The sequence below is a fragment of the Anthonomus grandis genome, chromosome 10 (assembly GCF_022605725.1).
Source record: "Anthonomus grandis grandis chromosome 10, icAntGran1.3, whole genome shotgun sequence".
Classification (NCBI taxonomy): domain Eukaryota; kingdom Metazoa; phylum Arthropoda; class Insecta; order Coleoptera; family Curculionidae; genus Anthonomus; species Anthonomus grandis.
Genome location: NC_065555.1, coordinates 21,164,016 through 21,174,339, shown reverse-complemented (window position 1 = coordinate 21,174,339; position 10,324 = coordinate 21,164,016). Strand labels below are relative to the sequence as shown.

Below are 10,324 nucleotides of genomic sequence, written 5' to 3'. Positions count from 1 at the left end.
TCTTAAGCAATTTTTTCTGTCCACAGTGACCTCCGGTAAGTGGATTATCATGATATTCCTGTACTAACGCTAACTTGTCATCATTATTTTTAATAATTTTGGGCTCTTCATACAGAAAAATAATAAGATTTTTTAATTTACTTAAAGCAATATTTTTTAATTCGTTTATTGTGCACAATTTAAATATTTCATCTGTTATTTTTAGCTTTAGTTCCTTAATGTTGCAATCAGCAGCCATTTTTTCCAGCTTAGACAAAACTGTTCCTAAGAATGTTTTGTCATTACTGATTAACATTTTATCCTCGATCATAAAATCTTTATTCTTACCCATAAGTATCCATAGATATTTATGCTGAATTTTAAATTTAACATAAGCTAATTTTAAAACATTACTATTTTCTAAAGTATCTAGGACTTTTGGTTTAACGGTAAACGGCATTCTTGCTATTATCTTCTGTTAAGGTAGTATCCTTTTTTGCCATTGCCCGTGTTACTGCAAATACGTTGACTGTTTTGTTATTTATCGCCAAATCGCTTAGTTCGCTAATACAAATTCTCGATAATGCATCTGCTCCTACATTGTCCTTTCCTTTAATATATTCAATTTTAAAATTATATTCTTCTAAATCTAATCGCATCCTGGTAAGTTTTGAAGATGGGTCTTTCATAGAAAAGAGATACACTAAAGGCTTATGGTCAGATTTTACCAAAAATTTATTTCCGTACAAATATGGCCTAAAATACTGAATCGCCCAGTGGATGGCTACTAATTCTTGTTCTATAGGTTTATTAGAATCTCCTTTAGTGAATGATTTTGAAGCGTAAGCTATTGGCAATTCTTGCCCATTAAAGTTTTGTGATAATATAGCGCCACAAGCATTTTTTGATGCGTCTGTTATTAAAATAAATTGTTTATTAAAGTCTGGATATTGCAAAATTTCGGGTTGCAACAACGAATTTTTAAGATAAATAAAAGCTTGTTTACATTTTTCACTCCATTCGAATTGCGTATTTTTTCTTGTTAACATATTAAGAGGTTTTGGAATTTCTGCAAAGTTTCGAATAAACCCGCGAAATAGTTACAAAATGCTATAAAGCGTTTTACTTCATCAGCATTTTTAGGCTCTGGGTATTTATTAATAATGTCGTATTTTGACTCGTCAGGCAAAATTCCATTACTAGTAATCCTGTGACCTAGGTAAGTAACTTCTTGCGAAAAAAATTGCATTTTTCGGGATTTAATTTTAAATTGTATTTTCTGCACGTTTCAAATACACTACGTAAATTTTGTAAATGATGATTTTTTGAACAACCCATTACAATTACATCATCCATGTACAAGAAAGCCTTTTCAGGTGTTATTCCAGTAAATGCTATATTCATCATCCTCTGAAAACTGTTTGGGCTTATTCTGAGGCCAAATGGTAACCTTGTAAATCTGTAGCTACCTGTACTTGTACTAAAAGTTGTGAAATCTCTAGATTCTTCTGCAAGTGGTATTTGATGAAAGCCCGCCTTTAAATCTAGGGTTAAAAACCATTTAGCACGGCCTAGTTGGTCTAAAATATCGTCAATTCGAGGCAATGGAAATTTATTAGGGATAATTTTCTTATTTGCCTCTCTAAAATCCACTACTAGTCGTCATTTTTTATCATGACCCTTAGATTTCTTAGGTACCAAAAGGATTGGACTATTGTAAACAGCATTAGATTCCTCTATTATGTTTTCCTCTAACATTTTACTTACCTGTGCATTTATTTCTTTAGATTGGGAAAGCGGTGTTCGATAATTTTTTATATAGAAAGGTTGCTCATCAGCTAATTTAATTTTTTGTTTATAAAAATTGTTTGTTGTTAATTTATCACATTTTAACCCAAATATATCAGCAAATTCCATGCATAATTCGGTGGTTTCCTTTTTCGCGCATTCCGGGATGTTTTTATTTAATTCCTTTAATAGTTGATCTTTTCGGTTATTTTGATTACAATGCAATTGATAACACGAAAAGTTTTTTAGGGGTTCGGTTACAATTTTAGGATTATTTATGGTTATGGTTTCGCATGTTGTATTTAGAATTTTAATTATTGGACTTGACCTAGAAATTATGGTTGATGCTATGAAAACGCCTGGGGATATTTCGTTATTTAATACAACCGAATCTTCTTTAAGATATTTTAACTTTTCTATTTTTCTAATTATTTCACATCTCGGGAGGATAATTAACATATCTTTTGCAGGGCTGTCATGAATTGGTATAGAGATTAAATTATTATGCAGTCTTATTTGCATTGTCCAATTAGAGTAGTCCAATTGACATTGATATTGTGTAATAAAATCTTTACCAAGAATTCCATCTGCTGGTATGGGAAAATTATCCTTAACTATTTGAAAATTTTGATTTAAAGAAAAATTGTCAATAAACATTACAGTTTTAGTAGTACCTATGGAAGTTATATGTCATTCTGTAACACCGTTTATCCTGCTAGCATTTGCTCTGTCAACTATTTGGTTTTTATCGATTTTTGTTTGCTTAATTAAAGAAATATCGGCACCAGTATCTACGATTAATGTTATTGTTTCATTTTGTGTCATTTGTATCTGAACGACGATAAAATTTGACAACGATAGGTCCATGTTAAAAATATTTATTGCTCCCCCAATGGACCTGGTTGGGGTGATAATTCGTTTCCCGAATTATCTGTCTCAAAGCTGCGCACAGAATAGTTTTCTATGCCTCGTTGAGAATAGCCCCTGTGACCTCTATATCTGCTATGGCGACCATGATAATTATTATGGATAGGAACTTCAGGATTTCTATTAAATCCTCCTCTTTTCCATTGTCCTTGCGCCCTAGGATAATGACCTCTATAATTTGGATTTCCTCTATTGTTGAATCGATTTTCTGTAAAAAGGACTGTAGAATTTTTTGATTCAGTTTCGACGCTAACAAATTTTGTCAAGGCCTCTTGAGTTGTGTTGAATGTGCCTGCTTCCATTATCAACCTGGATCTTTCTGAGGTTGCATTCGATTTTAGGGCTTTAACTGCAATATTAGCTGTATAATTTCCCTCTGCTACATTTACTGGTACACCTTCATTTATGTACGCTCTTTTTAAGCTTGTTGCTAAAGCTTCTATGTCAGATGCATATTTTGATGTATCGCTGGATCCTTGTTTAAGAGCTAATAATTTTGCCGAAACTAACTGCGCACTTTCACCCTTAATATTGCTTGTTAGTTTTTGAATTATAATTGGTATGGTATCATTATCGCCAATAAGGTCTCTTGCTTTACCAACTAATTTAGTTTTAATAAGAGCCACGGCATTTGCTTCGTGCCCTTCGCAATTTTCTTGGCTTAAAGTTAGTGCGTCAATAAAAGATCGAAGTTTATCCGCTGAGCCATCAAAATCATTGCACAAAACCCTGCTGGTGAAATTTAAAAAATCCATTTTAGTCATCGCCATTTTGCCAGTTTCAATTTTAATTTCAGTGTTTGTATTTTCTTCGTCTGAACCCTCTGAAGAGTTTTCACTGTCAATAATATCCTCCTTAATCACGTTTGGATCAATTAGTTCAGTGCACGATGTAGGTATTTTATACGAAACATTTAATACTTGATATACCCTGACTACTTTATCTCTTGAGACGGAAAAAAGTTTTTTAATAGCAAAATACTGTTCTTGACTTAAATTTTTGTAATCATGTAATACAAGTTGCACAAAGGTTAATTGCACAATTATACAATTTAAGTAAATTATCCCTAACTTCTTTTTTAATTTCCTGATTTAGGTATTTTTTTCTTTCAGACTCTTTTTGATTCGTCAGTAATTAATATTTTTAAATTTGATAACTTGGTATAAAGTTCTTCCCAAGTTGATGACATAAAAATAACTAAATTTAGCCTAAATTACGGTAAAAAAAATCTAACATAATAGTAGTACATGAAAAATGTAAACAAAAATAATATGTAATATGTAACTTTATAATATATTATTTAATATATTGTAATATTATAACTTTCGATTACTTTATGAACTAATAAAAAAAAATAGTTTTACCCCCAAAAATATTTTAAAACTGCTAAATAGCCAAAAAAATCTTATTCTAAATATACACAAATAAATAAAATTACATACCAACTATATTATAACATTTGTGTGGTCCAAGTCCTGGGACGGATGCAAAATCTCCATTACATCTCCTTCTTCCATCTTCCAATAAACAGGTGGCGTTTAATCGCTCGTCCTTAATGTCACTGCTTTCAGGTTTTACTAAAATGTTTTTCTACACCAACACATTGTTTCTTCTTTCACTAACACGGAGTCACAAACACAAACCACTATGTAATAGTCTTACTTAGACATCACCAACTGGAGCTTTCAGCATAAGACTTCTTGACAAGTCTCTTTTCATGTTTATGCGGTAAGCCTTCCTAATTTTTAGTAACACCAAGGTTACAACAGCCACAGTGATTATATACAGCAGAATACGGATATCCATAGGGACATTTATAGCTTGTTCTTCCACTATAAAATTGGAGTTTACAACACCTGTGTCCGTAACTTCAGCATGCTTGGTGTTAGTAGTACCCATATTGACTCACACTGTATGTTACTGTACATTAGCACACTTTACAGCAACTAGCTCCCATACTTTTACCACGGTTTTACTATAAACATTTTTCTTTTTGTACTATATACATATAGAACAATTACTACTCTTACTGAAAAATGCACTAAAAAATGGTGTTTGGCACTGGCAGGATCGCCATGTGAAGGTTCGATTTAGGAATTATAAATAAGAATGCCAAATGCGCTTACACCATTGTATATTACTCTCTTCGATGATATCTGGTATATTAGTAGTTATTTAAAAACAGTGTTCTACATAATTGTCGTGCATACGTGTGCAATAGTATTGCATAAATATTTAACAATAATAATAATTCATTGTATAACAAATTAATATACAGTATGATACTTGAAAATAAATAACATATATCACTATTATATTATTGTACCACAGTGGTTTTTCAAATACTAATAATTTAATTAATGAAAGCTATTTTACTTTTAGGCCTTATGAAAATATTCATGCTTTTTAAGATTTTTTAACTCTTGAAACCCAACTTTTCTGCTTTTTTTTATATGACATAAAATAAAAACCAGCCTACAGCTTAAAATAATAACTAAATGACTTAACTAAAATTTTAAATACCTACTTACCAACTGTTTATTTTTTAAATGGAAATCCTTTCCTGTTGAGGTAATTATGCTCCTCCTCATGTGGTGGTAATGTAAGCAACATGAGGGCAATCTATTGTTCCCAGAACACCTGGAAAAGCAGTTGCTTCCATAAACTTAGCTCTTATTTTCATTTTTCCCACCATAGATGCTGGAAATTTCACCCATGTAGCTCTCAACCTCTCTTCAATAGCAGTTGTGACTGCTTGTATTGCTCTAGATGCAACTGGTTGTGAGAAGCATATATTAAAATTTTGCCTAAGAGAAATTTGATATGACGTGATAACGTATTTAAAACTGTGGCAGGAACTGCCACATTATTGTTAGTGATATTTATATCTTCCACAATTGCATTATAAACATGCTGGGCTAATTCTTTGTTTAATCTGAAGGTCTTTTTAAAAATATTATGACTCAGATCAAAAGGGTTCGCTTCCTGTCTCATTCTCATCCTATCAAGATTAAATAACCTAATCTCTGCTAGGTGCTCTTTGCAGAGCAAGGATATTATTTATATTACCAGGAAATATCTAAATAAAAAAGAAGCCTTTACATCACCTGAAAAATCATAAACTTATTCTGTAAAAATATAATTGTTTACCCATTAAGTCGAGTTAAATTAACATTAGCTTATTGAGAAATTGTTGCAATAATTTTGTCTAATATTGTGTATCCGAAACAACATTTTACCACAAATTGATCATTAACTGTATAGTATTTACTCTTAGCTTTAATTCGTATCAACAATTCGTGACATTTTACTATTACTAAACCAACAGAAATTAACATCAAATTGTAAAGCACAGAACACAAACATTCGAATTTAATTTAAAACCTTAAAGACTTCGAAAAATAGGTTGTATAAAGTGTCAAATCACCAAAAAACCCATGCAAAGTCGTGTTGACTAGACAAGTCGACACGACTCAATGTGTTGTTTTTGAGTCGTGTAGAAATCAGTACACGTAAGGCCAAAATATCGAAAACGACATGTCGCCTAGAAATCAAGGGTACACGGAATTCGCATACAGATAAGAAATAAAGAAAATTGTGGTTATTTCCAGTTTCTAGGTTAGATAATTTAGGCGGTTTCAACGATTTTAATCAACTGAAATTCGGATTAATGGAAAATTGGATTTGCTATTATTTTTCCGTTCCGTTACGATCTTTATCATCATGGGGATCTACCAACACACCTTTTATTGACAACGTCAATTACATAATTTTCACCTTGACTTCCGTGTGGTTGTTTTTTTTATTCTATTTGTCCTTCCCTTTCTTCCCGAACCTGTTTATAGACCCTTGCATACCCCTAGCCAGTGGTTACTTGATCCTATTCAGGTCGGTAACAAGAATGGATAATGCTGAATTCGTTGCGGGAGAACCGAATAGCCGTGTCCCGACACTTAATACCCCTCTAACTCAGTACAAACTGTGGAAGAACAGTTAGAAAAGAAAAAGAAACCACCACTGAAGTACGGACTCCAGAGGCTGGCACAGACATTGGTTCGAACAGCCTTAGCAGCACAGATCAGAGTTCTACCAATGGTGGACAACCCGGAAGAAAAACTTCCACTTGACTCGCGTTAATGGTCGTATAATTTCGTTTACAACGGGGTACCAAATATTTAATACTTGGATCAAATGACGTCACGAGGACTATTTTTTCGGTGTAAACGGCAGCGCACTAAAATTTGATACGCGAATTTGATGCTTCACACCTCGGACCTATTTTATAGGTACCAAAATGACAAGTTTGACATTTTATTGGATGTTAGCTTAGGAGCTCTTTATTTTTGTACACAAAAATAAAGAAGAAAATACAGAGAAAAGCCTTGAAACAGAAATTATAAGCTTATTTTTACTATCTTTAAACAATAACACCTTTAAAGATTTAGAGGTTGAATCGCCTTTTTTCCATAATGCGGCACAAACGACAAACGACACACGTTTTTATCATTCTAGCAATTTAAAAAACATTAAAATGTGACCTTTTTCCTTTTTAGACCAAAAATAAAAGAAAATACACAAATCCCGAATATAAACAGAGAGCCATTGGACAGATGACACTACGCGTATTGGTCAGGCGGTGTTGTCGCTTCAAATTTTTTAGAAGCGGTTTCAGGAATAAGAATGTTAATCATTTTGTTTTTTTTTTGATTAAGGATATTATATTTCTTCTTAAAATAGGTTAATTCTATTTATACTTTTTATTTTAAATTTTCCTGTAAAATACAACACAAATAAGTTAAATTAACTATATAATGGTTGTTAATACAGGGTGTCCCGAAATTACATCGCAATATTTTACCAGCCGCATCTTTGTCTAAAAATAAGACAAAAAGTCCATATACAGTATGGTTCAAAAGTGCATCGTTTTTAAGTTACAGGGTGTTTTATGAATCATGTTAAAGATGGTTTTTTGTTAATATATCCGGAACGCCTAGTTGTAATCTTTTGAAATTTTCAACATTTACTATCGGTTTTATTTAAAACTGATATTGCAACCATTTTTGCCAAAATGTATACAGGGTCGTGCAAAATAAGTGGTCGGTAAAGTTTAAATTGTTAAAACTTTTTTTCTAGCAACTCCGTGATAATTTTGGTATTAGAATTGTAAAGAACAAACATTTTTACATAAAAAGGTGCTCTTGTCTAATTTCGATAGGAGCGATCCGTTTTCGAAAAAATCAATTATTAATAAATCATGAATTGGTATTTCAAAAAGCAACTACAAATAACATCTTGTAAAATAATAGTTGGCTGTGTTTGTTGACAATTAGTTTATTTGTTAAATTTTATTTAACGTTTTGTTGACATTTCACATTTTTTAAATTTGCTTTGGCAAAGTAAATTAGTTCTTTTTTGTGATTCATTTTTCAAAAATTATGGATAGATTTACAAATCAAGAGGTAGCTGACATGCATTTTGTTTATGGTTTGTGTAATGGCAGTTCTTTAGCGGCTGTCCGTGAGTATCGCTGAAGCTTTCCCTAAGACATGTACCAGATCGTCATGTTTTTATAAACACTCACCGAAATTTATGCAATAACGGAAGTTTTCAAAGAGCTCGTGGACAAGGCAGACCACAAGAAGATTATAATTTAGAAAATGTTTTAAATGTTTTTGAAGAAAATCCGGGGGCAAGTTTAAGAAATGTGTCAAGAGCCACACATATCCCTCGCTCTATAGTAAGTAATTAAAAAAATTACTTATTGTTACGATAGTAATTTAATTTTTATTAGATTCGAAGAATGCTAAGATCCCAAGGGTTACATCTGTTTCATTACCAGTGGGTCCAAGATTTAGAGCCAGACGATTTTCCGTTGAGGATCCAATTTTGTCAATGGGTAATTAATAATCCAAACTTAATTCCTTCCATTTTATGGACGGATGAAGCCACTTTCACACGAAATGGTTCATTTAACATGCATAATATGCATTTTTGGGCAGATCAAAATCCAAGAGCCATAAGGTGTAGTAATTTTCAAAAAAGGTTTTCGGTAAATTTGGGGGCGGGATTAATCGGGGACCAACTTATTGGCCCGATAGAATTACCCAATCGGCTAACTTCGGAGAATTATCTTCATATGCTGGAAAATAATCTTGTGGAGCTTCTGGAAGAAGTTCCTCTTATCTTACGCCAAAACATGATTTTTGGACAAGACGGAGCGCCTGCTCATTTTGGTGGCAATGTGCGTGAGTGGATGAATAACCAGTTTCCTGAACGTTGGATTGGTCGAGGTGCTCCTATAAATTGGCCTCCTCAATCTCCAGATCTAACTTCGTTAGATTATTATTTATGGGGACATTTAAATGAGTTGGTATATGCCGTGGAGATAAATACCCGTGAACAACTGATGTAAAGGATTAATTGAGCTGTTAATGAAGTAAAGAGAAATCCATTTTTTGTTTTAAGGGCTAATCGCGGAATAACGCGTAGGGCAAGATTGTGTCTTCAGCAAAATGGAAACCACTTTGAACATTTATTGTAATTTGTGCTTTTTTGTTTGGTGTTTTTATGTTTTTTTTTACGTAATAAATTAATTGTTTTGCTTTTTTTTTACCTATTCAATTACATTAAAAAAAAACAATTGAACTCGAAAAACAATTTTTGATCTTAAATAAAGTATTTGTGATAGTCTTAGGTCATGTTTATCCCCAACGGATTTTTAAGATGCTTTTTAATTTTATTAACAGTTACCAAAATAACTTACGCGTTCTCTTTGCAAAACATTTACATCTAATTTTTTCGAAAACGGAAGCTCCTATCGAAATTAGACAAGAGCACCTTTTTTATGTAAAAATGTTTGTCCTTTACAATTCTAATACCAAAATTATCACGGAGTTGCTAGAAAAAAAGTATTAACAATTTAAACTTTACCGACCACTTATTTTGCACGACCCTATATACATTTTGGCAAAAATGATTACAATATCAGTTTTTAATAAAACCAATAGTAAATATTGAAAATTGTAAAAGATTACAACTAGGCGTTCCGGATATATTAACAAAAAACAACAAAACCATCTTTAACATGATTCATAAAACACCCTGTAACTTAAAAACGATGCACTTTTGAACCATACTGTATATGGACTTTTTGTCTTATTTTTAGACAAAGATGCGGCTGGTAAAATATTGCGATGTAATTTCGGGACACCCTGTATATAGCTAAAAATTTCCTCCGTTGGAAATTTGTGTAGACAACAGAGAATCGGCAAATATGTATGTAAACAAAACACCCCTCTCGCCCCTGTGCACATGTTGGACTCAAACAAAGTTGTTGTTTACTAATTCTAGTCTTTTAATGTTCTAAGAGCAAGGAATTTAAGCGTTAAAACGAAACTATTGCAACTATCATAGAATTGAAGAAAATGGCAAAAAACTGTAAAATATAAATGATTAATTATTAAGAGTCCTATGAGAAAATTTAAGTGTTTTATTGTTTTATCATGTACTGATCCAGAGTAAAAAAGGTTATTATACCGGTGGTTATTACGGATTTGACCCGAAAATGAACAAAGAATCTATTTCTTTCCATTTTATAGAATAAAGTCGTGGCCCAAATAAGTATTTTCCT

At 32.2% G+C, this 10,324-nt stretch overlaps 1 long non-coding RNA gene across 1 annotated transcript; it reads left to right on the top strand.

Annotated features, from left to right (window-relative positions):
• The first annotated feature begins 1,022 nt into the window (after nt 1–1,022).
• Nucleotides 1,023–7,441, top strand: LOC126741202 (uncharacterized). Its single transcript, XR_007662138.1, has 2 exons — nt 1,023–1,198; nt 7,248–7,441. It is a non-coding gene; the product is annotated as an uncharacterized LOC126741202 (long non-coding RNA).
• The last annotated feature ends 2,883 nt before the right edge of the window (nt 7,442–10,324 follow it).